This window comes from Ceratotherium simum, chromosome 5, assembly GCF_057802395.1.
Source record: "Ceratotherium simum simum isolate JZ-2026a chromosome 5, ASM5780239v1, whole genome shotgun sequence".
Classification (NCBI taxonomy): domain Eukaryota; kingdom Metazoa; phylum Chordata; class Mammalia; order Perissodactyla; family Rhinocerotidae; genus Ceratotherium; species Ceratotherium simum.
Window position 1 is genome coordinate 90,876,729 of NC_141904.1, and position 27,416 is coordinate 90,904,144.

At 45.9% G+C, this 27,416-nt stretch overlaps 1 pseudogene; it reads right to left on the reverse strand.

Annotated features, from left to right (window-relative positions):
* Nucleotides 1–11,109: 11,109 nt before the first annotated feature.
* Nucleotides 11,110–12,832, reverse strand: LOC147917158 (serine/threonine-protein kinase MARK2 pseudogene; annotated as a pseudogene).
* Nucleotides 12,833–27,416: the final 14,584 nt, after the last annotated feature.

The window sequence follows — 27,416 nt, forward strand, 5'->3', positions numbered from 1 at the left end:
AAAACAGCAACAACAAGTCACTAGTTTGTAGTGTTTGAAGATTTTGGTAGTGTGAATACTCTCACCTGGGACTATATCAAGCTATCAAATTTCAAAGACTGTGAAGGGTATGAGATTTTACCCCACCTGCAAGCAAATAGTTTAGCATGCCACAGTTTCATGGATGCAGGCAGAAAACACGAAACCCTTGAGTCAGAGACAAAGGACAGCTTATTACTCATAGCAATAGTAGCGGTAGAATATTGGAATTTGCACCATCCCGCAAATCTCAAATTCCACAGAGTGAGACAGAGGTCTAAGTAACACCTGAATGTGTGTTACAGAAGAGAAACCCTGAGATTAGGGTACCCGAATCTTTCATAATAGGCAATAGGCAAACTTTTCCCAGAGGGAGATATTATCTCCTTGTACTGGGCAATAAACAAATCTGTCTTTTGCTCAAAGGGAAGATACCATCTTTCCAACATGTTTACCACACAAACCCCCTTGAAAAAATAGGTCATAACAAAAGTAGTCAGTGCCTCTCTTCATAAGATGTGCAGAAACATGAGAAATCAATGAAGAATTATCTTCCAATACTAACGTGATATCATTAAACATGGAATTGGAAAGAGATATGCACAACTGGCTGTTGGGATTCAGGATAAGCCTCCAGGACATCATTGCAACCAAGGGATGCTACAGTGGAATATCAAAATGCTATTTTTTATAGTTAGGTGAATAAGACCAATAGTGTAACAATTATAAAACACACTTTAGAATCACATTTATTTTTTATTGAAAAGTTTATGCTAACTCTAAAAGAAAAATAAGTCGTTATCTTTACCTTGTCTTGAAAACACAAATGGAAGAATAATTTGCTAAATCAGTACCGTATTAATTTCTCACGCCTGTCTGAATCAGCATTGAGGAGAACAAGTGTTCAAATTCTTTGAAAATTGTGTGTCATATATAAATATTAAAGCCTATCATATAATTTTCATATTATGATCCTATTGAAATAAAATATTTTGGCATCACCCAAATTCTAACATAAATGAGTTAAAAGGCAAACAGGTTAAACAAATACAGTTGATTTGCTAGTGTTTATTTTCATAAAGTTTGCTTATGACTTTCAAGATAAATGCACTTTTGGAAAGTTGTATACAGCTAAATAATTGGAAAAATCACTCAGTAAATTATGATTTATGCAATTAGTTAATTTGTTTATGAGTTTCCTTAGTTCTGCACTTCCTTATGTTAATCACATTTGTCACATTGTATTGTAATTATCCATTTAACTGTATATCTTTCTAAGTTTTCCAAGGCTTTTAACTGGAGCTGCACATCAGAATGAACCAGATGATCTGAAACACACACACGTACACACACCACGTACCCCTGGGCCCATCCATAGAAACAGAGTCAGTGGATTTGGGAAGTAGCCAGTGTATCTATATTTTTTAAATTACCACAGGATAGCCTGATATACATCTTGGCTTAAAACAACTATTCTACAATGTGTTACAGATGGCGGTAAAATTACTTATGCATTTTTGTTGTCCTGTGTCCTCACAGTTTTTGAAATACAGTGAATGCTTAGTATATATTCACCACATTTCTTTCCAGCTCGCTTTAATACAGTCCACCCTTGCTTTTCATAAACAATGATTACTACAACAGCTTCCTAAATGTTTTTTTTCCTTTTATTTCCTCTCTAATAACATTTCCACCCAATATAAGAGTCAGCTTCTTAAAATATATAACTCTACTATACTCGGAATTTCCAATGCCTTCTTTTTTTTTTTTTTTTTTTTTTTAAAGATTTTATTTATTCAGTTTTTTCCCCCCAAAGCCCCAGTAGATAGTTGTATGTCATAGGTTCACATCCTTCTAGTTTCTGTACGTGGGACTCGGCCTCACGTTGGACGGAGAAGTGGTGCCTCGGGGCGCTCCCGGGATCCGAACCCGGGCCGCCAGCATCAGAGCGCGCACACTTAACCGCTAAGCCACGGAGCCGGCCCTCCAATGCCTTCTTACTCCAGTAATAAGTTGAACCACAGGAAATTACCGCTTCTGTAGTGAAAATGATCAAATATTAGTAATTTTATATGCTTCAACCTAGAAGAATACAAACCAAAATTCTTCTCATGACCTACAAGCCATGGCATAGTTTTATACCTGTATATTCAAATTCATCTCATGCCATTCTCCATCTGTTCTCTCAATAGCAAAGTAATTTCATTCCAGATTCACAGATTCAGTAAATACAATTTCTACTCTCTAGTGTTTTCTTTCCCCTGCTTTATGTCTGACCATCTCCACCTCTCCATTTGTATCAACATAATCAGTAAATTTACTCATTATATTAGAAGCAGTTTTTTCTCCCATAAGTCTCTATCAACTCCTTATTTATTTCCTTTGTAATTTAAATTGTATCTGTATAATTTATATAAAATTTATCATTTTTCTCTGTTTTTTATAGCTCTCTCTCAAAATAAATCATATGTCTATATTTATCTATATCCATACAGCTGGGAGATTTTTTTGGTGCCTTTCATATGTGCTTCAAAGTATAATGGAGATCCTGGCAAATGTTCTAATAAATATTTGTTTAATAAGAAAATACACTTTTAAAAATATTTTGAGGAGAATGTAATTAGTTGTAATTTATATCAGAACATAACGATGCAAACTGTTACAAAATAAAACCCTGGATATGTGGAAATGGTAACCCTCATAGATCCTGAAAGCTGTCCCACACTTAGCTCTTTTTTTGTCATCTTAAAATAAAAATAGATATTGATATATATTTGATTTTCTCTTATCTACATGTTTCTCTTTCCCAAAACTTAATTGAATAATCTTCTGCAAGTCATAGATTAACCCCCAAAATGAAATGTTCTCCTATTTAAAGAGAATTGGAAAGTTTACCTACATAAAGTATTGTTTCTGTGGCTCTAATTATATTCGATCAAAATGTTACTTCATTAGGTATCAATTAAAAAGCGTATAAGTCCTTACAGAGATGAAATTATGAGACAAAAATAACATCATTTAAAGCAGAAAATTCCACAAAGGACAATGAGAGTCATAGAGTTGCTTCTGCTGACGGTATTATTATGGGTTAAAATTGAGACATGACTGAGCTGTGGCCTGCATCTTGGACCGAGATCTTTTTATTAAAAAAAAAAGTTGCATATGTATAGTTAATATTCAAGTGCAGAAAAATGTATGTGTTCTAGCTATAAATGCAAATCCATATCCAAATAAAATATAACAAGTATTTTTTTTATCCAGTAAGTCTTTAACAATTAGTGATAATGAAGAAAAGCTACAAACAGATGTCATATGTCCTAGGTTTTACTTATTTCAGCAAATATTTTATCCCAGTACAACATAGGCAGATAAGATAATAATATAATTAACAGTGGTTTACTTCATTCAAGAGCACTCCAAAGAATTCAGCCTTGGGGCCTAAATTTATAATATATATTCTCAATCTCAAATATGTAGTTTAGTGCCTATATTTTGAAGAATATTACAATTCAAAAGTGAACTGCAGTTTGGTTTATTAGTAAAATGTTATTATTCTTCAAAACTAAAAGAAAAGCCAATTGATTTTTTTTTCTTACTTAAATTCAGTATCTTTGAAATGCAGAGACATTCAAAATTGATTAACACAATTTAAATTGCTGGAGGAAACAGATAATATGTACATTTTCCAGACACAAACTGAATCAATCCAATTCGGCCTTTACTCAAGAGGGATAAATAGAATAGTGGGCCTTAGATGTATCCTTGCCAAATTACCAGCCACCATCCAGAGAGGCCCAGGGAGAGTGATACTAGACTGTCCTGTTAAGAAATGAGAAGTCATTCAAAGACAATCCAAGAAGTGGCTGTGTTCTCTGAAGTTCACACAGGTAGATTCACACATCAAGAAAGATTTTTAAGCAGGTGACAGATAATAGTCAAAACAATGAACTTGAGTCTACAAGTAAGCTTGGTTGGACATTAAAGATATTTTAAGGACAAAATTGCACATGTTAGCAAAATGTTGGTTACCATTGTTAAGACAAAAATGGAAGAAAAGGAAAAGGTTTGTTATTCAAACAAGCATTTCTGATGGGGATTATGTCTCCAGGTGAAAGCTGATTTGTTACTCCCAGAGAACAAAGGAGACCTTACTGAAGACTTCTAAAATCAATTTCATGTAGAGTGAGTCTAGAGGCAGGGCTGGGGCTGAGGATTTCAATATATGCCATCATTTAGAGAGAGATGAATAAAGCATGTTGAGCCAACATAAAAGATACAAAAGAAAATAAAGCAACACCGTATCAGCTCAAGGACTTTTCATTCATTTGAAATAACATATAATTAGAAAATCCACTTTTTTCTGTATTTACTTTTTATGTAATGGAGTCAGAAAGAAGAAATACAAAGAAAATGCAGTATAATGGGGATTAAGACGAGATAATTTTTTTGCGTGTTCGGCAGTACCAAATGCAATGAATAGATTAAGGGATGAAAAAACAGCATGAATCAGTAACGTCCTTGAATTGTTTTGGCAGAAATCAGTATGAAGGAGAATAAGAAAGAAATATGTGATTAGGGAATGAAAGCTGTATTTCTAAAAGTTTTGTAATCTGCCACAAACTCGCATGAATTGTATTGGAATGCTTTTACTGCCCTGGAGCCCACTTTGCTAGATTATGTTTTATTTGATCTGAACACTTAGTAGTCTCACTAACCATAACTATGGTCTTTGTAGGAAACAGCATCAAATATTTACAAATGCTGCAGTCAACACTTTCATCCTTATGCTTCCTGTTTGAGAAAATGTACATTTTAGATGTTTTATAGTTTATGATAAATTATGGGATGAGGATTAAACAATTTGTTTTGTCAACTTTTTCAAAAGCATCATGAAAAGTGAAATGTATGCAGAGTGTACAAATGAAAGTTGACTTATCTAGACTTTCACCTTCATTGAGACAGGGAAGATAAATCATTTCAGGGGTCATAATCTTTGTCAATAATGTATTTTTTTTAAATTCTTGTTTGAGGATTTGATTTTTTTGAGAAGCTCTACAGCTTTCTGGAAGGTGAAAAAGAAATATAAACAGTATTTGAAATTAGTGTATGAGGCACTTTACACATAAACTTCAAGGGGCTGAAATTTAGTATTAAGTACATTGGATACTTAATACTTTAAATACATTAAGTATTAAGTAATATTGGAAACATTTTTTTCAATATAACCTATAGTTTACAGAAGGCTACAAAAATATTTAAATATATATATATATGTGTGTTTAGCAAAGGAATCTTTTAAGGGGTTTTGGTACAAATGGAATATCATAATTTCCCAAGTTATATTATACATACACTTTCAGGTAGAATCTTTGATATACAGCATTACTAAATTTATTTAAATTTTTTTTGTGTGTGAGGATGACTGGCCCTGAACTAATATCTGTTGACAATCCTCCTCTTTTGCTTGAAGAAGATTGTTCCAGAGCTAACATCTGCACCAATCTTCCTCTATTTTGTATATGGGACGCCACGACAGCATGGCTTGATGTGCAGTGTGTAGGTCCGTGTCTGGGATCTGAACCCATGAAGCCCAGGCTGCCAAAGCAAAGTGCGCGAACTTAACCCCTATGCTACTGGGTTGGCCCTTAAAATTTTTTTTTAAAACCCTAAATTTGGACCAAATCTATTAGAAGGAATCCAAACCCACTGACAATTTTATACCGTGTCTGTCTGTGTCTTTGTGTGTGCTGCTTCACATAATTTTATATCTGAGAATTATGAATAGCTTATAGACTTTTTTCTACTTCCTAAGCTATAGATTAATTACCTGGTTTCTTTTTATAAGATTGTGAATGGAACATTTGAATTCCAAGAGACAGATACAAATTAAAAGAGTTTTTCAATAAATCCTTTAGTTTATGGTCAAGATGAGATTCTAGGGCAGGAAGAAAATTCCTCTACCCTCTCTAGGTCATTCTGGCTGGGCTACAAATTAAATTGACATGAGACAGAATAACAGGAGAAAATCAAAGAAAGCTTTATAACATGCATACATGGGAGACAGGAAAACTGAGTAACTTGGCCATCTGGCTAAAGCTGCCACCTTAAATATGATCTTCAGCTAAAGGCAAAGGAAGATGTTGGGGTTAGTGGTTTGGGATTTCAGAGGGGAGGAAGACAACTTACATGGAGATAGAAATGCAAACGTTTGTTAAACAAGTTTTGCTGGGCCAAAAATGGGCTTGTTGCTGCCTCTCTATCACATTTATTTTACATTATACCTTAGCTATCGTATGGTATTAGCTCCTTCCTGGAACAGGCCTTCTATGTTAAATTCTCTTACACAGTTTGGGGGAAGGTCAAATGTTTTTCCTGAGTCTTCTGAGCCTTTATTGTCTTTAGCTCGAAATAATCCACATACCAGGGTGGTGCATCTTGGGGCGGCCTGCCTTGAACCCCATCAAGATAAAGCAGTATTCATTGCTTTATTTTGCTTTACTGCCAGTGCTGATTATTAAGCCTTCTACTGGAGAACATATTTGTTATTTCAATGAGTTATATATTGGTGGAAAGAAAACACACACACATATAGCTTAGACAGTATTTCCAGTTTCTCTGGAAGTATATAAAACTTGAAGGGAAGTGAGGTGGCCACACAGTGGTCCTACATGCAGCATATCCCAACATCGTTCCCTTTGGTATGTAAATGACCTAAAGGAAATACATAGCAACAACCGGTCTGTTAGCGTAAGGAAGGTCTTGCTGAGTCTGAGAAGCTCATTTCTCCCTGTGTGAAGTCCTTTCATGCTCCTAGCTTATATCAACATTCCAGATGAATTTATTTACAAAATAATTGACACCTCAAATAAAAAGGAACTGTAGGCATCCCAAGCTTCCTGGCTCTCCTCCTGAGTCCCAGATCAATGTTCTGCCCATAGCTTTTGATGGGGTTCAGGGCAGGCTGCCCCAAGATGTGCCACTCTGGTATGTGGACTATTTCGAGCTGAAGACAATAAAGGCTCAGAAGAATCACGAAGGACATTTGACCTTCTCCCAAACTGCCTAAAAGAATTTAAGATAAGAGGCCTCTCCCCAGGACAGGCCATTACCATAGATAACTCCGGGTATCGATAGACTGGGAGGGTCCTTGCTAAGCCCATTCTTGTCAAAGTTCTGTTTACCAAACATTTACATTTGTAAGGGAAATCTCCATTTGTAAAGGTATCTACCTCTCTGTACTGGGAAGAAGGGAGATAACCTCATCCCTACAAACTTATCAATGCGGAATGTGAGGCTGAATAATAATCTCACTGTGCTTTTCTGGTAACCTCCCATAACTGACTCTCCTCACCCCTGAGATCCTCCTTTGTCTTTAGCTGAAGATAGTATTTAAGGTGAGAACCTCCACTGTCTTGTCAAGAAACCCAGTTTTTCTGGGTTTCTCCCATGTATACATGTTATAAATCTGTGTTTGATTTTCTCCTGTTATTCTGTCTCATGTCCATTTAATTTATAGCCCAGCCAGAAAGGGCCCAGAGGGCGTAGAGGATAGTCTTCCTCCTCTTCACTTTCCACAACCACACAGATTTCTTTCTTTTTGTTTAAAATACTCCAATTCTCTTGTGAGAGGGGCAGAAAAAGAAAGCCAAATGCCATTTGTATTAACACATAAAAACAAATGGCTAAAAAGTCAAAGTAAGCTCATGTGAATTATAGATCTTACCCAACACCAATTTTACTCATGATTGAAAGCATATAGACAAAAGCCGGGCATGACATTACTTTCTGAAGGCTCTTAAATCTGCAGGTATAGCTTCTAAATGTCCCCTTTCTGCAGGACTAATCACATTTTGAATTAACAGAGGATTTCTGAATAATGTGTGCAGAATCATTATTCTTAAAGAAATGTTTCAGGTTGGGTGCCCTGCAGTATTATATTCTTTAGGTACACTGGAAAAAATGTCTGTGTAACTAATTCCCTTTTTCATACCAGCAATTCCATTCTTCATAAACCAATAATTCCAATTTTGTTTATAATAAGTCATCAAGAAAGATCAGTTTTACCTTGCTGAAAATAATTTTAAACATTCTTTTAAATTTTGAAACAGGACAAAACTTATTATTATCTAATTCTCGGAATCTGCTCAAATGTTGACAATTGTCCCAATAATGTCTGTAACACTAAAAGGATGCATTTCAGATTATTTTTCCCATTTGTCTTCAGTTTCTTTCAGTCTAAATCAGTCGCTGAGACTTTTCTTGGCTTTCCTGATCTTGACACTTAAAAGACATTTCTTAGATAGAGACTCCATTTAGTCTGCTGATAAGCGCCATTAGCATGTTTACAAGGAGACCTGGGGAGGCATTCTTTCCAAGGGACACCACCTCAGTAAGGGAGAAGTGATTTTCACCTCAGTTCTTACTCTTTTCCTTCCCATGTAATCTACTTACTTTCTGTTTCTCCAGGGAAAGCCAACATGAACCCTTATCTTATAACTGAGATAAAAAAGAATGATGAATTCTAGCTACAATTCTTTCTTTTTCATTTGATGCTCATAGTGTTCATCTGGTTGCCAAGAAAAATTTTACAAAAATTCTCATGTCTGTTTTTCCCCTTTATTGTAACTTATAAAACAATATTATCAGAGGGCAAAGGTCAGCCTTGCAGTACTAAGTTATAGAAGCATTAGTATTAAATTATAAGACCTACATTTTCAGATAAAATTTGGATTATCACATGACAAATGGCTAAGAAGCACTTACTCCTGCAAGGTGTTTCAAAGAGTTTCCAAGGCCCTTTGGTACATTCATGCCCATCTGCATATTTTATTAAAATCTTATATATAAACATTTTTAACCAATTTCTTATTGATAAGGATTCAATTTTGAAAAATAAATTACATTGTTTCCATATTTACCCTTTAAAATAATCTTAAATCAATAATTTTGCACACATTATTTACTAAGGAAACATTCCTAAAACATTTTTTTCTGTTAACATTTTCATTTGAATTTTATATACAATGGTTTTAAAGTCTCAGAATTGAAAGCTTGAGGTAATATTAAATTCAAGTTAGGATACAAAAAGCAGGTATGAGGATGAATGTTTAGTCAAGGCTTATAACCAAACAACTAATATCAGAGAAATCAGTAACACGGATTTGTAGGTGAAACATCTTGATTGTAGTTGAATGCAATTAATTCATTAAAAACACACATACACACTCTTGGACATTAATCCCAGATAAATGAAAGTTTATGTTCAGAAACCTGTACATAAAATGTTCATAGCAGCTTTATTCACAATAACCTAAAAGGGGAAACAGCATAGAGGTCCTTCCATGGGTGATGGTTAAACCATGGAATACGACTCGGCAATAAAGGAACAAACTGATACACGCAACCACTCAGATGACTCTCCAGGGAAGTGTGCTGAGTGAAAAAAGCCAATCTCCAAAGGTTACATACTATATGATTCCATTCATCTAACATTCTTGAAATGGCAAAATTATAGAAATGGAGAGCAGGTGAGTGATTGCCAGGGGTGAGGGCTGGGCCGGGTGGGGTGGGAGGCCATGTGGCTATAAAAAGACGACGTGAGAATCCTTGTGGGGATGGGAATGTTCTGTATCTTGACTGTATCAATGTCAGTGTCCTGGCTGCAATATCATCCTCTGGTTTTGCAAGATGTACCACTGGGGGAAACTGGGAAAAGTGTGCATGGGATCCCCGTCTATTATTTCTTACAACTGCATGTGAATCTACAATTATCTTAAAAAAAGAAAAAAGTTTAATTACATAAACAAAAAAGCAAACATATAAACAGGCCTAACAAAATAATCTGGCTGGACACAGCTTGCTGACACCTGTAATTTAAAGCAGTCAGGAAATTTCCCCAGCAGAAAAGAACCAATGGGAAACAAAGTGATGAAGAAAACAGCTTCCCATTTAAGATTTTCCCCTTTATCTTACCCTTAAACTTGTCCCCCTCCCCCATTTCAGTTGCCTATGAACCTGGTAATGGATGGTGTCTGGGATCCAGCCCGGGGGCCACGTGGGCCTCCCCACCTTCTCTGTGTGGTCTGTTCCCACTCCCTCTCATTGGGCCCCCTTCTCTGGGTGTCAAGTGCTTTATCTGAAATTCAGGGAGACAGTGGCAATGGCCTGAGCAGACCGTCTTGCCCTGGACACAGAGACCCTCAGGGATGGAAGGGACCCCAGATGTGTGTGAGCCGGTTGTCTATCTGATGGATAAAATGAGATAAGAAAATGTTTCCTGTGACTTGTATCAGTGCCTCCCACACTTCTGTCATTTCCTACCACCCTAGAAAAATCTTAGAATATCTAAGTACCACACGTACTATTTCCTATTCGTCCTTAAATCAAGATGTTTACATATATTTACTTAAGAAGAAAGCTTTGTCACTTCTGTAAATAAAAAACCAGCGTCAGTTGCCAAAACAGAAGTAGCCAAAAAATAACTAGAATGAAACAAAGGAAAAGGAGCACACACAGCCCCATCCTGTGCAGGGAGGATGCAAAACAGCGTCTCTGTGACACATCTTTCTGGAGCTTCAGGTTTATTACAAGACTTGGAAAACCAAGTACTTTACAAGAACTGTCCCTCTTCCCCACAAACATGGAAGAAGAGACAGAGAGGACAGGGGAGGGACGAAGTGCCCGCGGAAGAAGAGTCCGGTCTGGCAGACCTGCAGCTAGGGAGGCCTCTCCTCGTGTCCCCCAGGCGCCTCCAGGCCGTCCTCTAAGTTCACCAAGTGTTCTGGATACGATGCTTCTGAAGGCCACGGAGGTGCCAGGTACTGTTGTGATTTGAATCCCGGCCAGAGAACGCCGCAGCAGTTTTCACCCCTCCATTGTCCAGTGGACCAAATTCTTCTCTCCCGGACGTCTGTGCACAGACAGCCTGGACTCCTTGCCCTGCTCCCACTCACAGCTGAATGCCTCCAGCCTCTGGCCAACCTCTCACGCCACGCTGCCAGCCTCCCTGGAGCTCAGCATCTTGCTCTCCATTGCAACTGCAGGAAGGCGGCTTGACGTCCCCACAGTCTGTGATCTGACCCCTGCCCGACGTCACAGTGGCCTCACTCTGTTGCGTTTGCCATGCTTCTTGCCGGGCAGGCAAAAACAGAACCGACTTAGCAAGTTTAGGAATCTCCCCGCGGACCCCCGTCGGCCCTGGCTGGGGCCAGAGGGAGAGGACAGGGTCGCCGCATCAGGCTGCCCAGCGTCGGCGGAGTCTCTGCTGCCGTACCCACCGTGGGGGCACTTGGTTTTCCCTGGGGCTCCACCACGGTTGCCGGGGCCGTGGGTGGAGGGGAAGGCCCCGGGGTCATGCTGGGGGGCTGGGCTGGGGGTGGCGGTCCTCGACTCCAGGCTGGGGAGGGGACTGGCAGGCTCTGTGGCCTTCAGCCCTGACTCCTGCTTCTCTTCAGGCTGCTCATCTGCCTGGCGGAACCAGGTGGGCAGCACCCGCGCACTCTTACTGCCGGTTCCAGTGGGCGTAGAGACCTCTGGCTGCACCTCCAGGATCTGGAGAGAACGCCGGGTGTTGGGGACAGGTGGGGGGCGGGACCTTACAGTGATGAACTCCTCCAGGGGTTTCTGAGACCTTAATATTAGGTACGTGCCCATTACCTCATCAAACTGCCTTCTTCTTAATGAACGTTGGATCCCGCCCCACTCGAAGCCCATGCTCATCATTTCCTCTATCACCCAGGGGTCCCTGTAATCACAACGAAGCTCCCTGTAAGGCCTGAGTTTCTCCTGGCCCATGTTGACCCACGGGTCGTTCATGAGATCTTCTAAAGTTATTCTCTGGCTGGGGGTGAAGGTCATCATTCTGCGCAGGAGTTGAATACAGTCAGGTGTTAAGGCTAGATGAGGGAACTGGATTTGCCCTCTCAGTACCTGTCTCGTCAGTGTACCCACGTCTTCTCCTGGGAAAGGCAGGCAATCTGTGAGCATAACATAGAGCACGACACCGAGGCTCCAGACGTCGACGGGGGGGCCGTGGTACTTCCAGTGCAGCAAGATTTCTGGGGCGCTATAAGAGATGGTACCGCAGAAGGACCCCAGCTTGCGGCCCAGGAACACAGTGCTCAGACCGAAGTCTGTGAGTTTCACATTCAGGCCCTCATCCAGAAGAATGTTCTCCGGCTTCAGGTCCCGGTGCACGATGCCTTTTTGGTGGCAGTAGTGGACGGCAGAAACCAACTGCCGGAACATCACTCGGGCCTCTTCCTCTGTCATGTAGCCATTGCGGTGGGTTTCTATATAACTATCCAGGTCTCCTCCAGGAACGTACTCCATAACGAGGAGTAACAACTCCTCCGTGTCAATCACCTCAAACAACTGAACGATATTCGGATGATTCACAGCCTTCAGAATCTGCACTTCACGGCAAAGTTTCTTGATTCTGAAGGGGGTCTGTTGCTTCTTTTCAATGACTTTAACGGCCACCTCTGCCCTGGTCGGGATGTGGCGGGCTAACCACACCTTGCCGAAGCCCCCCTCACCCACGGTCTGCATGAACTCATAGTTGTTAATATGGGGCGGCACGTCAACAGCAGCGGTGGCCGCACGGTCCGGAAGCATGGTGACCCGCTAACTACACTGACAATACTAACAACGCTAACTATGCTAATAAACAAAACTATCGTATGCTAACTAATACTAACTAATGATACTAACAATGCCACCTATGCTTACTATGCTAACAAATAATACTAACTATACTAAATATGCTAACTATACCAAATATGCTAACTATACCAAATATGCTAACTATACTAAATATGCTAACTATACCAAATATGCTGACTATACTAAATATGCTAACTATACCAAATATGCTAACTATACTAACTGTACCAACGATACTCACGATACTAACTGTACTAACAATAAAGAAAACAAGCTAACCACAGTCCAAGCGCTACAGGTCACCACCAACGTGCTTCCTCTGCTATAAGGACCAAAAACCTAGGCCCAGCCAGACACTTATATAGGGATTTGTAAATTCCATCACAGTGGCTCCTTATGAGGTCAGAGCAAGAAATGGGCCAGTCATGGCAGGGGATGACCCACAGTGGTTTTCTCAGTGTCTGGTCTCAAGACCCCTTTACCCTTAAATAAAAAGCCCCTTGGGGTCCTTTTTCTTATGTGGGACATTAGAGAGTGATATTTACTTTATTAGAAATGCAAATCTGTAGGATGCTTCAGTAGCCTTTTCATTTCTTTTTTTTTTTTTTTTTTTTTTTTTTTTTTAAAGATTTTTATTTATTCAGTTTTTCCCCCCAAAGCCCCAGTAGATAGTTGTACGTCATAGGTTCACATCCTTCTAGTTGCTGTACGTGGGACTCGGCCTTGCGTTGGACGGAGAAGTGGTGCCTCGGGGCGCTCCCGGGATCCGAACCCGGGCCGCCAGCATCAGAGCGCGCGCACTTAACCGCTAAGCCACGGGGCCGGCCCGCCTTTTCATTTCTAAATTAAAAAACTAATAACTTTTGGCTTTTAAAGACCTCATAACGTCTATACTTAAAATATTCAATTCCTTTTCCTTAAACTCTGATTAGTCTCAAAATGATCCTACATCTGATACTATAATACTATAGGAAAGCATTCTGCTGCATAAGACTTGAGAAGGGACACCATCAGCATTTATAAAGCTGAGAGGAAGAGAGCTTTCGTCGTCTCTTCCCCAGGAAGATCATGAGCAGATTTCTCATCAGAAACCTTGGAGGCCAGATGGCACGGGGTGATGTATACAAAGTGCTGAAGGAAAAAAGAATCCAACCGAGAATCCTGTATCTGGCAAAACTGTCCTTCAAAAATGAGGGAGAAATTAAGATATTCCCGTATAAACCAAAGCCAAGAGAGTTCTTGCCACTAGACCTGCCCTCCAATGACGAGAGTCCTTCAGGTTGAAACGAAAGGACAGGGGACAGTAACTCAACGCCTTATGAAGAAATGAAGCTCTCTGGGCAAACCAAGTACATGGACGATTACAAAAGCTAGGGCTATTGGAACTTTGGTGTGTAGCTCCCCTTTCTGTTTTCTACGTTAAGAGACTAAAGTACCAAAAAACCCAATTATTAGTATATGTTTTTGGACACACAATGCCTAAAGGCGTAATGTTGTGACATTAATAATGGAAGTGGGGTGGAGTCAGAGCTCTACAGGAGCCGAGTTTCTGTAGGTTACTGAAGTTAAGCTGGTGTGAATGGACACTAGAGTGCTGCAACTTTAGGATGTTAAGTGTAATCCCAATGTAACCACAAAGAAAAAAGCTATAGAATATACACAAAAGAAAATGAGCAGGTAATTGAAATGTTCACTACCCGAAGTCAACTGAATGTAAAAGAAGACAGTCATGCGGGAATGACAAAAAAGCTATAAGGCGTATAGAACACAAACAGCAAAATGACAGAGGTAAGTCCCTCCTTGTCAGAAATTACTTTAAACGTAAATGCATTCGACTCTCCAATCACAAGACAGATTGGCAGAATGGATAGGAAAACATTCTCCAACTATTTGCTGTCTACAAGAGACTTACTGTAGACCCAACAACACAAAAAAGTTGAGCACAAAAGAGTGGAAAAAGATAGTCCACGCAAATAGTAACCAAAAGAGAGCTGGGGTTCCTATATTAATATGAGGCGAAATAGACTTTAAATCAAAAGTTTACAGGAGACAAAGAAGGGCATCATCTATCAATAAGAGGTTCAATACAGCAGGAAGATATAAGCTACAACGACTCATCGCAAACTTCAGATGTCACAGACTAAAAATCCACCGCACGCAACACGTAGAACCCTCTCGAATTTGCACAGGCGACCCATGATGAAATATGAAAGACAGTCGTGCCTGCAGAGGACTCTTAAAACTTCACCCCCAAGGCCACGTGGATGCTCCCCCCCCCCCAAAATCCCAAATAAAAACCCTTGTGTGTAGCTTTTCAGGGAGTTCAGGATTACAGCGTTGGATGCCCGTTCTCCTTGCTCAGCACTTTGCAATACAATTCCTACTTTCTTCCACTACACCCTGAGTCAGAGATCAGCTTGCTGTGCGACGGGTGAGCAAACCCACTTCCGGTTCGGTAACAGTTTCATTTGTGGAAAATGCATACATCTGATCTTGCAAATGGCTCACCTCAGGGAAAAGAGTGCACACGAATTCAGAAACAGGCTTCTCTGGTAAAAACAGTTCCCTGCTGCCCCGGGAGGCTGAAACAGCCAACCAGAAAGGTGGCGGCTAGGATCACCTGCGTCTAAAGAAAAATAACCTCAGCAAGCAGGGACCCCGGGGTAGGGGGTGGGGCACAGGAGGGACTCTCAGGGTTCATTTCCTTCACATTTAGCAAAGACCACCAGCTCGTGACGTCCATCAATACCTTAGTGCGCCAAGCTAATGAAATCCACACATCACCTTTCTGAGTCATCAAATGCAGCCCCTCTGCCCACTAATTTCAGGAGGGTTTGCTGCGGAAGGGGGGACAGGGGAAGTTTCTCCGTTGAGCAGGATGAGCGGTCCACTTTTCTCTTTTCTTCTAGCTGGCCCTAACTTTCTCGGCTTTGCTGTGCTCCCGCCCCGTGTCTGACCATCTGGGGTCGTGCTGGCTTGGGGCAAGAGCCAGCCAATATGCGCTTCAAGGACAAGGAGGTACATAGCCTAGGAGGCGACGCCCAACACAAAAGGGGGCGCGTTTCCTGCAGCGTGTGGCCGAGAGAAGACGAGGTCTGTGTGGTCAGCAGGGGCCAGGTGGGGGAGAGATGGGGGGAGGGCGGTCAAAGGGCACACAGCTGCTGTGAGGGAGGATAGATAAGTCCAGAGATCTAATGTGCAGCATGATGACTAGAATTAATGCAGCTTCATATACTGGAAATTTGCTAAAAGGAGATCTCAGGTGCTTGCACCATGGGAAAAAAAGACAATTATGTGGAGACGGACATGTTAATTAGCTTTATTGTAGCAACCATTTCACTACGTATCTCTATACCAAAACATGTTGTACGCCTTAAATATCCATCATTTGTATTCAAAAACACCCCACAAAAGAAGAGGTCTGTGATATGAACGGCCAGTAGCTGTACCTGGACTTCTACAATGACAGGAATGACACTCCTGCCAGGCTCAGGCCCAACCTTTGAAAGGACTGGCAACTTGTGCTTTCTCACTCTTAGAAACCAGCCACCACGCTGTGAGGAAGGCCACGGAGCCACGGGCAGGAGGACCAAGGCCCCGGCCATGAGCCCAGCTGAGCTCCCAGCTGTCAGCCAGCACCAACGTGCCAGCCATTGTGAGCAAGGCCTCAGCTGATGTCACACAGGGCAGAGAGGAGCTGTCCCCTCTGGGCCCTGCCCAAACTGAAATCTTGAGTAAATAAGTGATGATTCTCGTTCTAAACCACTAAGTTTAGGGGTGGTTTCTTACACAACGACCAATAACTAAGACACCACCTCACCCCTTGGTCCATGCACACTCCAGTTCTTCAAATTCCCCTCACCCCGTTACAGACTGAATGGTTGTGGCCCCCAAATTCATATGTTGAAGCCCTAACGCCCAGGGTGGCTGTGTCTGGAGACAGGGCCTGTGAGGAGGTGCTACAGGCAAAATGAGGCCATAAGGGTGGGGCCCCGACTTGGCAGGACTAGTGCCCTCACAAGAGGAAGAGACACGAGCGCTCTCTCTCCCCCATGTGAGGATGAGGGGACAAGGCGCCACCAGGAAGAGGGGTCCCACCAGGAGCCCACCCTGCCAGACGCTGACCTGGGACTTGCAGCCTCCAGAACTGTGGGAAAAGGAACTTCTGCTGCTCATGCTGCCCAGTCTCTGGCACTTTCTTGTGGCAGCTGAGCTGGCGGGTCACCCCCGCCTCAAAGCCTCTGCACACTCCTCCTGCCTGGAACACTCCACGTGGTTAACGTCTGACCAACGGTCACTCTCAGCAACCGTGTCTCTGACGCAGGGGTCATCTCTGACCGCCCTCCACACACTCGGCCAGGCCTCCCTCCCTGTTCATCCCTTTCCTGGCAGCCTGCCTCGTCCACGGCACAGGCCAGTCTGCAGCTGAGATGCCTGGGGGGACGCTGCCCCCCCTGAGCTCAGCACAGGACCTGGCACACACACGTGCTCCCCTGTAGAAGAGACAGCGGCACTGCTCAGGAAGGTCAGGGCACCTTCTGAGCCAGACGTTCTGCTCCTTCTTCTAGACACCAGGGAAGTGGAAGACACGGCCCTTGTTTTGTTTCCCATTTCATCACAGCCATGCGGAAGGAAAGCAGGCAGGGGGGCTCGTGCATATGCATGTGTGTGTGTGTGTGTGCATGCGCGTGTGTGTACCTCACTCTCCATCTCCATCTCCGTCTCTTCCCCTGGGAAGCCAGCTGCCCTGCCTGTGGGCGGCCCTGTGGAGAGGCTCACGTGGTGAAGACCTGATGCCTCCTGCCACCAGCCACACACGTGAGCTGACAGATAGATTTCCCAGTCCCTGGGACGATGCGGCCCCAGCCGACGTCCTGACTATGACCTCACGAGAGCCCTGAGTCAGAACCACCCAGCCACCCTGCTCCTGGGTTCCTGACCCCCAGAAACAAACACAATAAACATTTCCTACTGTTTATTATATATGTGGGCTGCCAAGGGTGGGGGGTCGTTTGTTACCCAGCAATAGACAGACGCCTCCTGAAAGCCTGTCCACCATCACCCGCGTGACAGCCTTCCCTCAGGGACACCTGACGCCGTCTTACTGATGTCTGTTTGCTGTCTCTGCCTTCCTCGTTAAGAAGAAACCCCCAGGAGAACAAGGGATTTATTAGGTTCACTGTAGGGTCCCCACTGCCAAGACAACACAGAGGCTCCTTGTGAAACGGCTGAGGTGCAGCAATGCAGCAAACCGGGAGCCCCATCATTCTGGGGTGTCCCATGTCTGAGAGGCCACGACACCCCAGGGAACAAGCACAGACCCTGAGTCAGACCTTCCCGGTCCCAGCCCCAGCCCCAGGCCCAAGTGACCTCAAGTCACTCAACCTGTAGGAGCCTCAGTTTCCTCATCTGTGGATTGGGAATGATAGTAACCATTAGCCCCCAAGAATGCTGTAAGGAGACGAGGCACAGGCCTGGCACAGAGTAGCTGACGGTAAAGCTGCTTCTCTCACCACCTGCCTGAAGGTGTAATACGAGAACGTGAGCTCCCTGCCGGGAGGCTGCTGGGCGACTGCTCAAGGGCAGACCTACAGAGTGAGGAGGGCAGCTGATATCTGTAGGATATGACGCATCCCCAGGCCCGGAGCCAGCGTCCTGGTGCACCGACCAGAGCAGGCTCCAGGGGAGTGTCTGCAGTGTGAACCCATGACAAAGTTGGCTCCAACCTCACACACTAACATCAACACAAAGCAGAGCCCCACTTACATCAGGCATGGCACATTCAGAAGACGCCCCTGAATCCCAGGGAGTATCGTCGCCAGTCCCAGGGCAGAAGGAGCCCTGACTGACGTGGGAAGAAGAGGCAGAGAGGGGCCGGGCAGAACCTTGGGGTGGACGACACCTGTGCGGACACGGGGTCCTGGCGGCAGCAGGGGTGGGGCACCGGGCAGCTGAGAGTGTCCCAGGGTCCTCTGGTTTCCTGCCCACGAGGGTGAGAACCAGGAACAGGATGACTTTCCAGACTGCAGTGAACAGATGCGAGGTCACAGAAGCAGCCTCACACCTGTGAACTCACGGGCCAGGGGACGGTGCCCAGCAGGTCTTCCAGAGCCAGGACGAGGCTTTACACGTGTGCACGCTCAGGCCACGGGCGCCTCAGCTTGTGCGGCGCCAGACGCAGATGTGGAGAGGAGGATTCTGGAGCAAGGAGTTTATCCGGGAGGTGAAGGCAGGAGGGTCGGGAAGCGAGAGAAGGAAGAGACGGTGGCTAGTAACAGCTACTATCAAGCTGCCCACCACTGAGGGGGTCCCCACTCTGGACACCCATCCCTGTGGGCAACAGGCTCAGTTCACCAGGGAGCCCTGGCAGCCGGGGCAGAGCACGCCCCTCAGAGCTCTCCCACCCGAGGCGTGCGGCTGAAGGTGCTCCTGGGGGACAGCAAGTCTCCACACTTCAGCCTGTCACGCAGATGGCCAAGGAGCCTCCAGCAGTAACGAGAGTCCCCAGGCAGAGGAGTGCTGGCAGCTGGCAGTCAGGCCAGTGAGCACTGAGGAGGCGAGGGCGAGGGGCTCTGACAGCCGGTGCTCCCTGGACTGAGAGAGAGCCTCCTGCTGTCCTTATCATATAACCCAGTGGATAACTGAGCCTTCATGTGGCCTCCGGAAGGTCAACGGGACAAGTGATCATTTTTGTCACTCGTTTCACTTCTCTGCTGGACCCTGCAGGCTGACTCATTCAACATGTGTGCCAACCCCCTCCTTCTATGTTTGGTTGCATGTGAGTTTCTGAAAGAAGTGAAATCTACATTTCCGACTCCTTTGCAGCCATGGGTCTGCCAGTGGCCTCAGCTCCTCTGGACAGATGCCTGCCCGAGATTTAAAAGGTGGAAGTGAGCGACCCAAGGTGATGGAGGAGGGGGCTCCTGGCTGGCAGGGAACAGAGGGGTCTGGTTCTCCCACAGCAGCGTCTTCCAGTGTCTGGGCCTGAGCATCACAGGCAGGGGGGTTTCCATGGCAACAGTCTGGGGGGGTTAGTGACTGTCGAGGTGACTGTTACTGTAGTCCCTGGCCATGGGGCATCCAAGCTCGGTCCCCTGGTAGTCCTGGAATCTCAGTCCCAATGCCCATAAATAAATTCCCATCTGCTCAATCCAGAAAGAGAAGATTCTGTCATCTGCAACTAATCACTGCGACTGGCACAAATTCAGATTCTGAAATCACCTCTACTGTTTGTCTTGTGTGAAAAAAATACAGGCAAGCTTAAGAAAAACAAGTAAAACTCATCTGTAATCCCACCACCTGGAGGTAATCACTGTAATATTTGTGCATGTTTACTTCTGGGCTTTGTATTCTATCCATTTGTTTATACAGTCAAAATGACAGTTTGTATCATTCTATGCCAGCTTTGCTCACTTAACATGGATTGTAGAAGTGTCCCAGCTGCCTGGTCGAGGAGGCCTCCAGCAGCTTTCTAGACCAAGTCAGTTTCCTCTCCACCCACTCTTACTCTTTCAAACCACATTATTGAGGTGTAATTGACATACAAAAGCTGTACATATTTAACACATACAATTCGATGACTTTGGAGATAAGTATACCTCTGTGAAACCATCACCACAATCTATGCCATAAACATATCCATCACCCCCAAAAGTTTCCTCCACCCTTTTTTTGTGCGTGTGTGCCATAAAAATACTTACCATCAGATTTACCCTCCGAGCAAAGTTTTAAGCACACAACCAAGCATTACTAACCAGAGGCACTCTGCTGCACAGCAGATCTCTAGGACTTACTCATCTTGAGTAACTGAGACTCTGTACCCTTTGACTAATACCTCTCCCTTTCCCCTTTCCTCAGCCCCTAGCAACCATTCTACTCTCTTCTTCTAAGAGTCTGGCTATTTTAGATGGCTCATGTAAGTGGTATGATGTAGTATTTGTCCTTCTATGTCTGCCTTATTTCACTTAGCATAATGCTCTCCAGATTCATCCAAGTTGTTGCAAATGGCAGGATTTCCCTCTTTTTCAAGGCCAAATAGTATTCCATTGTGTGTGCATACCACCTTTTCTTTATCCATTAGTCACACTGATACACATTTACGTTGCTCCCACGTCTTGGCTCTTGTGAATAAGGCTGCAAAGAACATGGGAGTGTAGGTATATCTCTTTGAGATGCTCATTTCAATTCCATGGGGTATAAACCCAGAAGTGGGACTGCTGGATCACTTGGTAGCACTATTTTTAATTTTTTGTCTGACTTTGGTGTCAGGGTAATGCTGGCCTCACAGATGAGTGCAAAAGTGGTCCTTCTGTTTTTCTGAAGAGTTGAAGAAGGACTGGTATTAGTTCTTCTTTAAATGCTTGGTAGAATTCACCTGGGAAGGCATCTGGTCATGGACACACATCTTATGTTGCTGATGTCACAACTCACATCTTTTATAGTGTGCACCCACTAACAGGTCTTTGTCATTATAGTTATTCTTAATACTTTTGTCTTTTAACTTTTATACCAGGGTTAAAAGTGATTTATGCACCACCATTACACTGTTCTGTGTTTGTTTATATATTTACCTTTACCAGTAAGATTTACACTTTCACCTGCTTTTGTGCTGCTGTTTAGTATCCTTTCATTTCAACTTGAAGCACTTCTCGTGAGGCAGGTCTAGTGGTGACAAACCCCCTCAGCTGTTGTTTCTCTGGGGAAGTCTCTCTCTCTCCTTTGCCGGGTATAGTATCCTTGGTTGGCAGGTTTTTTCCATCAGCACTTTATATATATCACCCTACTCTCTCCTGACCTTCAAGGTTTCTCTTAAAAAACATGCTGATCATCTTATGGAGTTCCCTCGCATGTGATCACTCACTCTTCTCGTGCTGTTTTCAAAATGCTCTCTTTGTCTTTGACTTTTGACAATTTAATTAACGTTTCTTGGTGTGGACCCTTTTTAAGTTCAACTTCTTTGGGGTCTTTTGGGCTTCATGACCCTGGATGTCCATTGCTCCCCCTCAGATTTGCAAAGTTTTCAGCTATTATTTCTTTAAATACTTTTCTGCCCCTTTCTCTTTCTCTTTTCCTTCTGGAACATCCATTACGTCATGCTGGTTTTCTTCATGGTGTCCCCTAAGTCTTACAGTCTTTCTTCATTCTTTTTTCCTTTTGCTCCTCTGATTAGATAATTTAAAATAACCTGTCCTTGACTTCACTGATCCTCCTTCTGCCTGTTGAAGTCTGATGCTGAAGCTCTCTACTGAATTTTTCAGTTCAGTCATGGTGTTCTTTAGCTCCAGAAGGTGTCTGTTCAGTTGTCTGTCTGTGTCCTCTTGTAGCTCATTGAGCTTCTTGAAGATGACTGTTTCGAATCTCCTGTCAGGCAACCTATAGATCTCCATTTCTTTGGGGTCGGTTACTAGAGCTTTATTTTGTTGCTTTGGTGGTGTCACGTTTCCCTGATTCTTGGTGATCCTTGTAGCCTGGGTTGGTGTCTGCACGTCTGGAGAAGCAGTGACTTCTTCCAGTCTCTATGGACTGGCGTCAGGAGGGAAAGACCTTCCCCAGACAGCCTGGTTAGAGATTCAGGGGATCTCTCAAAGCTTTTCTACAGACGCGCCCACTCCACTCCTCTCACTCCCTCAGGGGGGTGGGGTAGTCTTGTGATTGTGTGCCTTCTCCCGATCCCACAGAGCTGTCAGGTGCTGAGAGCTGCTCATTCCTTTTCCCTAGGTCAGCGCCCTGATGTGCTGGGGCAGTGGGTGCAAGCTTCATTTCCCTCCCTCCCTAAGGGTATGTCTTAGGATTTGATGCCTGCCCCCTATCCCACAGAGCCATGTCAAGTGCCAAGAGTCACCCATACCTTTTCCCTAGGGTGGGCACTGAGATGCCAGGACAATGGGCACAAGTTCCACTTCTGTCCCTCCCTCCTGAAGGAACAGTCTCAGGGCTGTGGCCTTCTCCCAATCCTGCAGAGTCAAGTTGGTTGCTGAGATCCTTGCTGGCTGCTGTGATGCATGTCCCATGTGTGGGAGTGTGTGGAGCACCACCTGTGGGGCACTGTGGTTTTGAGGGCACAGGCCCTGGTTTCTATGAGTCTCTGTACTTTTCTTTGTTCTTAGCTGCTCTCAGACGATCCAGCCACGCTGATTTCCTCAGTGTTCTGGGTGCATCAAGACAAGCAGGCCTTTTGGACATCGCCCCAAAAGGCTGGAGAGCCAAACCCTCACTTGCTCTCTCTCCTGTGAAAGAAGTAGGCTGGGGGAGCTCTCTCGGCTCTGAGTTGTGTCAGCCTGGGGGAGGGCTGATGTGAGCCAAGTGAAACTCTCTCCCACCCTTTTCAGTGCCACCGATCTTGGATTCTGAGGTCCGCTGGGGCGCTGGAACCTCCCACCTGGACGCTAGAGCTCTCACAAAGGTATTTTTGTCTGTAGATAGTTCTCAGATCGGTGTTTCCATAGGGGCGGAGGGCTGGGACCTCCTATTCTGCCGTCTTCCTGACGTCACACCCCCTCTCCAGCCAGTCTTGTAACACTCTGCCCTCAGAGAACAAAACCCAAAGTCTGCCCACAGCCCACGAGGCCTGAGGGGTCTGGCCCTGCTCACCTCTCCAGCTTCCTCACCCTCCAACCTCCCCCTGGCTCATCCTGCGCCAGTCACACATCTTCCATCACATCCCTCCTGCAGCTGAGCTCCCTGACCCTGGCATCTTGCTAACTTCTGTTTCCTCTGCCTGGAAGATCTTATCCTGGCTGTTCATTTTACTGGCTCCCTCTCATCTATGGGATCTCACTTTAAATGCCAGCTCCTAGGACGGGCTCTCCCCGTACCCTCCACGGGAACAGGCCCCTCCAACCCACCCACGATCCTCTCCCACATCATCCCCTCCTTCCTTCTGCGTACTTGTCACAGTCTGAAATCATCTCAGTTGCCCACTTGCTTACTGTCTGTTTTCCCCAGGAGAATGTCAGTTCCAAGAGGCAAGCAGTGTGTCTGTCTTGTTCATGACTATATTCCCTGCCCATTCCTGACCCCTGCACACTGACCCATCGAGGGATCCAGGTTCCCAGGATCCACCATGGAGAACCTCGGTGCCTTCCTGGCCTGGCCAGCCCCCTCCTGCCATTTGCTGTGATGATCTGCACCCACCATCAGCCTCTAGCAGGAGACAGCCAGCACCCGAATGACAGGGTCGCTCGCAGAATCCTGAGAGCCGGACTACTCAGCTCAGGTTCTCCTCTGCTCACCTCCAGCCTGAGCCCTGCGCCCAAATCAAGGACTGAGACACAACCCAGTCTCTGAAGCCCCGACATGACCTGCCAAGGAGGACTTGGTTCATGGACATCAAAGCTGGCCTTGCTCGGCCCGCCTCTCAGAGCTGAACTTTTGGATCGAAGTACACTGAAGAGAAGGCTGCCCCACCAGGGGCCTGGGCTGGGGGAGACCAAAGGCAGGAGCACCTGGGCCCGGCTCCGTGGCACTAACACTAAACAAGCACAGGGCTCCCGAAGGGTGGGGGGCTCTCAAATTCTAGTGTCCGCTATGGTGCTTCCTAAAATAATCAAACATAGAATTACCACACCATCAGGCATCCTACTTCTGAGTACTTATCCCAAAGAGTGGAAAGAAGGAACTCGGAGAGATATCTGTACATCACGTTCAGAGCAGCATTATTCACAACAGCTAAAACATGGAAGCAACGCACGTGTCCAGAGACAGGTGAACGGATGAACAGAATGTGGTGAATTTATACAGTGGATTAGGATTCAGCCTTGAAAAGGAAGAAAATTCTGACACATGCTACAACATCCATGAACCCTGGGACATCATGCTAAGTGAAATAAGCCAGCACAAAAAGACAAGTACTGTATGACTCCACTCATTTGAGGTCCCTAGAAGAGCCAAATTCAGAGACAGAAAGTAGAAGGGGGGGTGCCAGGGGCTGGGGGAGGGGAACGGGGAGTCAGTGTTTAATGGGGACCGAGTTTCAGTTTGGGAAGATGGAAAAGTTCCAGAGATAGATGGTGGTGACGGTTTCAAAACAATATGAATGTACATAATGCCACTGAGCTGGACACTTAAAAATGGTTAAGATGGTCAACTTTATGTTGTGTATTTTACCACAGTAAAAAAACTTAGTGTCACCTGGGATGCTCATTAGCAATGCAGATTCCAGGGCAGACCCAGACTCTGCAGATCTGGGTTGGGGCCTGGGAAGCTGCATCCCAAAACCACCCCAAGTGACCAGGCCTCAAGGGTTCTGGGGAACACATTTTGAGAAACAACGCCTTCCTGGCCTGTTCCTTCCTCCACCCTGAAGGGGAGTTTCCAGGCTTTGCCACTTCAGCTGCTGGCTGCTGGCTGCACACCTGTTTGTGGCATCAGGCCCCTGCCCTGGCCGCCCCCATCTACTTGCCTGAGGCACCTGCTAATACGTCCCGAGCCCTCACACTCGGACCCCAGGAGATGGAACCACCATCACACCAACTGTGCTGATGGGGAAACTGAGGCCCAGAGAGATAAAGTAAGGTACCCAAGGACACACAGAGTTGGGGAGGGGATGTGGGCCCGGCCAGTACAGCCTCAGAGCCCAAACTGTGCCCACTGCACTCTCCTGCCTCTCACGCTGCCCAGGCTATTTTTAGCTTCCCCGAGCTGCCTGCGCAAGCCCTCAGCTCTCCGGTCTGGAGAGAAAGAGCACCTCGTGGATGAGGTCCCACTGTGTGCCGAGGCCCTGCGGTCCCCGCACGCCCCGCCAGTCACAAGGGCTCCTACGGAATTCAGGTCCCGGTGAGGCCGGCCCTGGGCTCCCCCATCCACAGCCACACCTGCAGCGAGGGCTGCTCTGCAGGTGAGTGGCTCTGCCAGGTGGCACCCTGCGCACCTGGGAGCCCTGAGTGGCTGGTCCCACAGCCCGGGAGGGGCCTGGTGGGTGTGTCACAGCACGACAGGTCTAGTCCCGAATTTCTGGCCCAGCCTCTCCCCGACTCCAGCTCCATCAGCCCCCAGAAGCTTCCTTTCCTTCCTTGCATCTTTGCCTGACTTTCCTCACAGCCTCTATTCATTCTCCTCGCCCAGAGCAGCCTGCCACGTGATCTTCCAGCTCTGTTTTCAAGAATCCTGTCCTCTCCTTGAGAAACGAGGCCAAGAGGCACTCAGCTCCCCAGGGAAGAGCGTGGGCTCTGGGGCTTCAAACCCCAGTCCCGCCACTTATGGACTGTGCGGCCTTGGGCACGGCCCTGGACCTCTCTGTGCCTCCCCTGAAAACTGGGAGTAATTTGGGTACCTAGCAATCCGCACAGCGTGACCAGGAGGGTGAAATGAGGTCAAATGTGCCGAGTGTTCAGAACAGAGGCTGCAACCAGTGAATGCTACTTAAGTATCCCTTGTTATTGTTACTGACCACGTGAAACAGATGGATGCTCTTTGAATGTTACTTCTGGGATCTGAATGGAATTTTTAAAAAATACAAGCTTCCTCTAGCTCTTAAATTCTGGGTTTGTCTAATTTTATGCTTTAACACTTTGGCACAGATTGTGTCCGTGTGTCTCAGTGTGTGCCTGCGTGAGCCCCGTGTTTGTCTGTGTGTGCGCATCTGCGTGTGGCCTTTCTTCAAACAGGCTGGCATGTCTCTCCCTGGGGAGATGTCTCTGGGACAAGCCCACTACCAGCAGGACAGCATCAAGGCACCGCCCCCCCACCCTTTGAGATGGAGCCCACCTTCCTCCCACCCCTCCACCCCGGTGCCCAAACACCCTGTGCCCCCCACACGCACACCGGCAGAGTACTGTTCCCTCAACACGCGAGGCACCATCGGTCACTGTGCCTTTGCTCGTTCTGTCCTGCAGCTGGAACCCCTCAGTCCCCCTGGAGGACCCCGACTCGCTCTCCAAGAACCACCTCCACAGCCCCCTGTCCAGGGCCTGCTCCCAAGCCGGCTCGGCCCACACCTCCCCAGCTCCAGGCACCTCTCCCACGTCCTCCTCACAGGACAGGGGTGCCCTCCACCGGGACCACCCGGCAGTGCTGTGGGCTCCCGGAGCGGCCACGTGCCCAGGACAGGGCTGTGGGTGCCCCAGCCAGGAGCCAGCCGCCGTCCTTGCCCTCCAGCCTAGGCCGGGCCGTCACAAGCCCTCGTGTCCCGCCCAAGCACCTGGGGGGGGCAGCTCCACGAGAAGCGACGGGGACAACAGCCAGAGCTGTATACAGGTGACGCCCTCACGAGGGAAGCCCCGAGCCTCCCCTTCCTCCAGGAGCCCGTTGGACCCTCCCTTGCTGGGGGCACACGGAATTTTCTCCACACTGACTTCTCCCTGCATGCTGTCCTGTCCTGCTGCTGCTGACACTGATAGACCCTTGCAGCTGGACAACAGACATCACCGGGTCCCCCCCAGGTCATCCCTCCCGGGGGCTGGGCTGGCTGGGATAAAAGAAAAACCAACCCCAGGCAGGGGGCATCTGCATGATGGGAGGACGGAGCGAGACTGCCCGGCGGAGCCCCATACCCAAGTCACACACGCAAGACCCACTGTTCCTCCCTTTGTCTCCCCTGCACTCACGTCTCTCGCTGGGCGTGACTACAGACAATGTTAGTCTCCTCAATGCTTCTCCGGCATTTACACCTAACGAGAAACGTGTCCTATTACTCCCATCCCTGCAATTCCTCACCCCATGAGAGCTAACAAACCTCTCTCCCTCTCTCCCCCCGACCGTCGCACACCGTGTTTGCTTTGAAACGTGGTCTGAGTTTG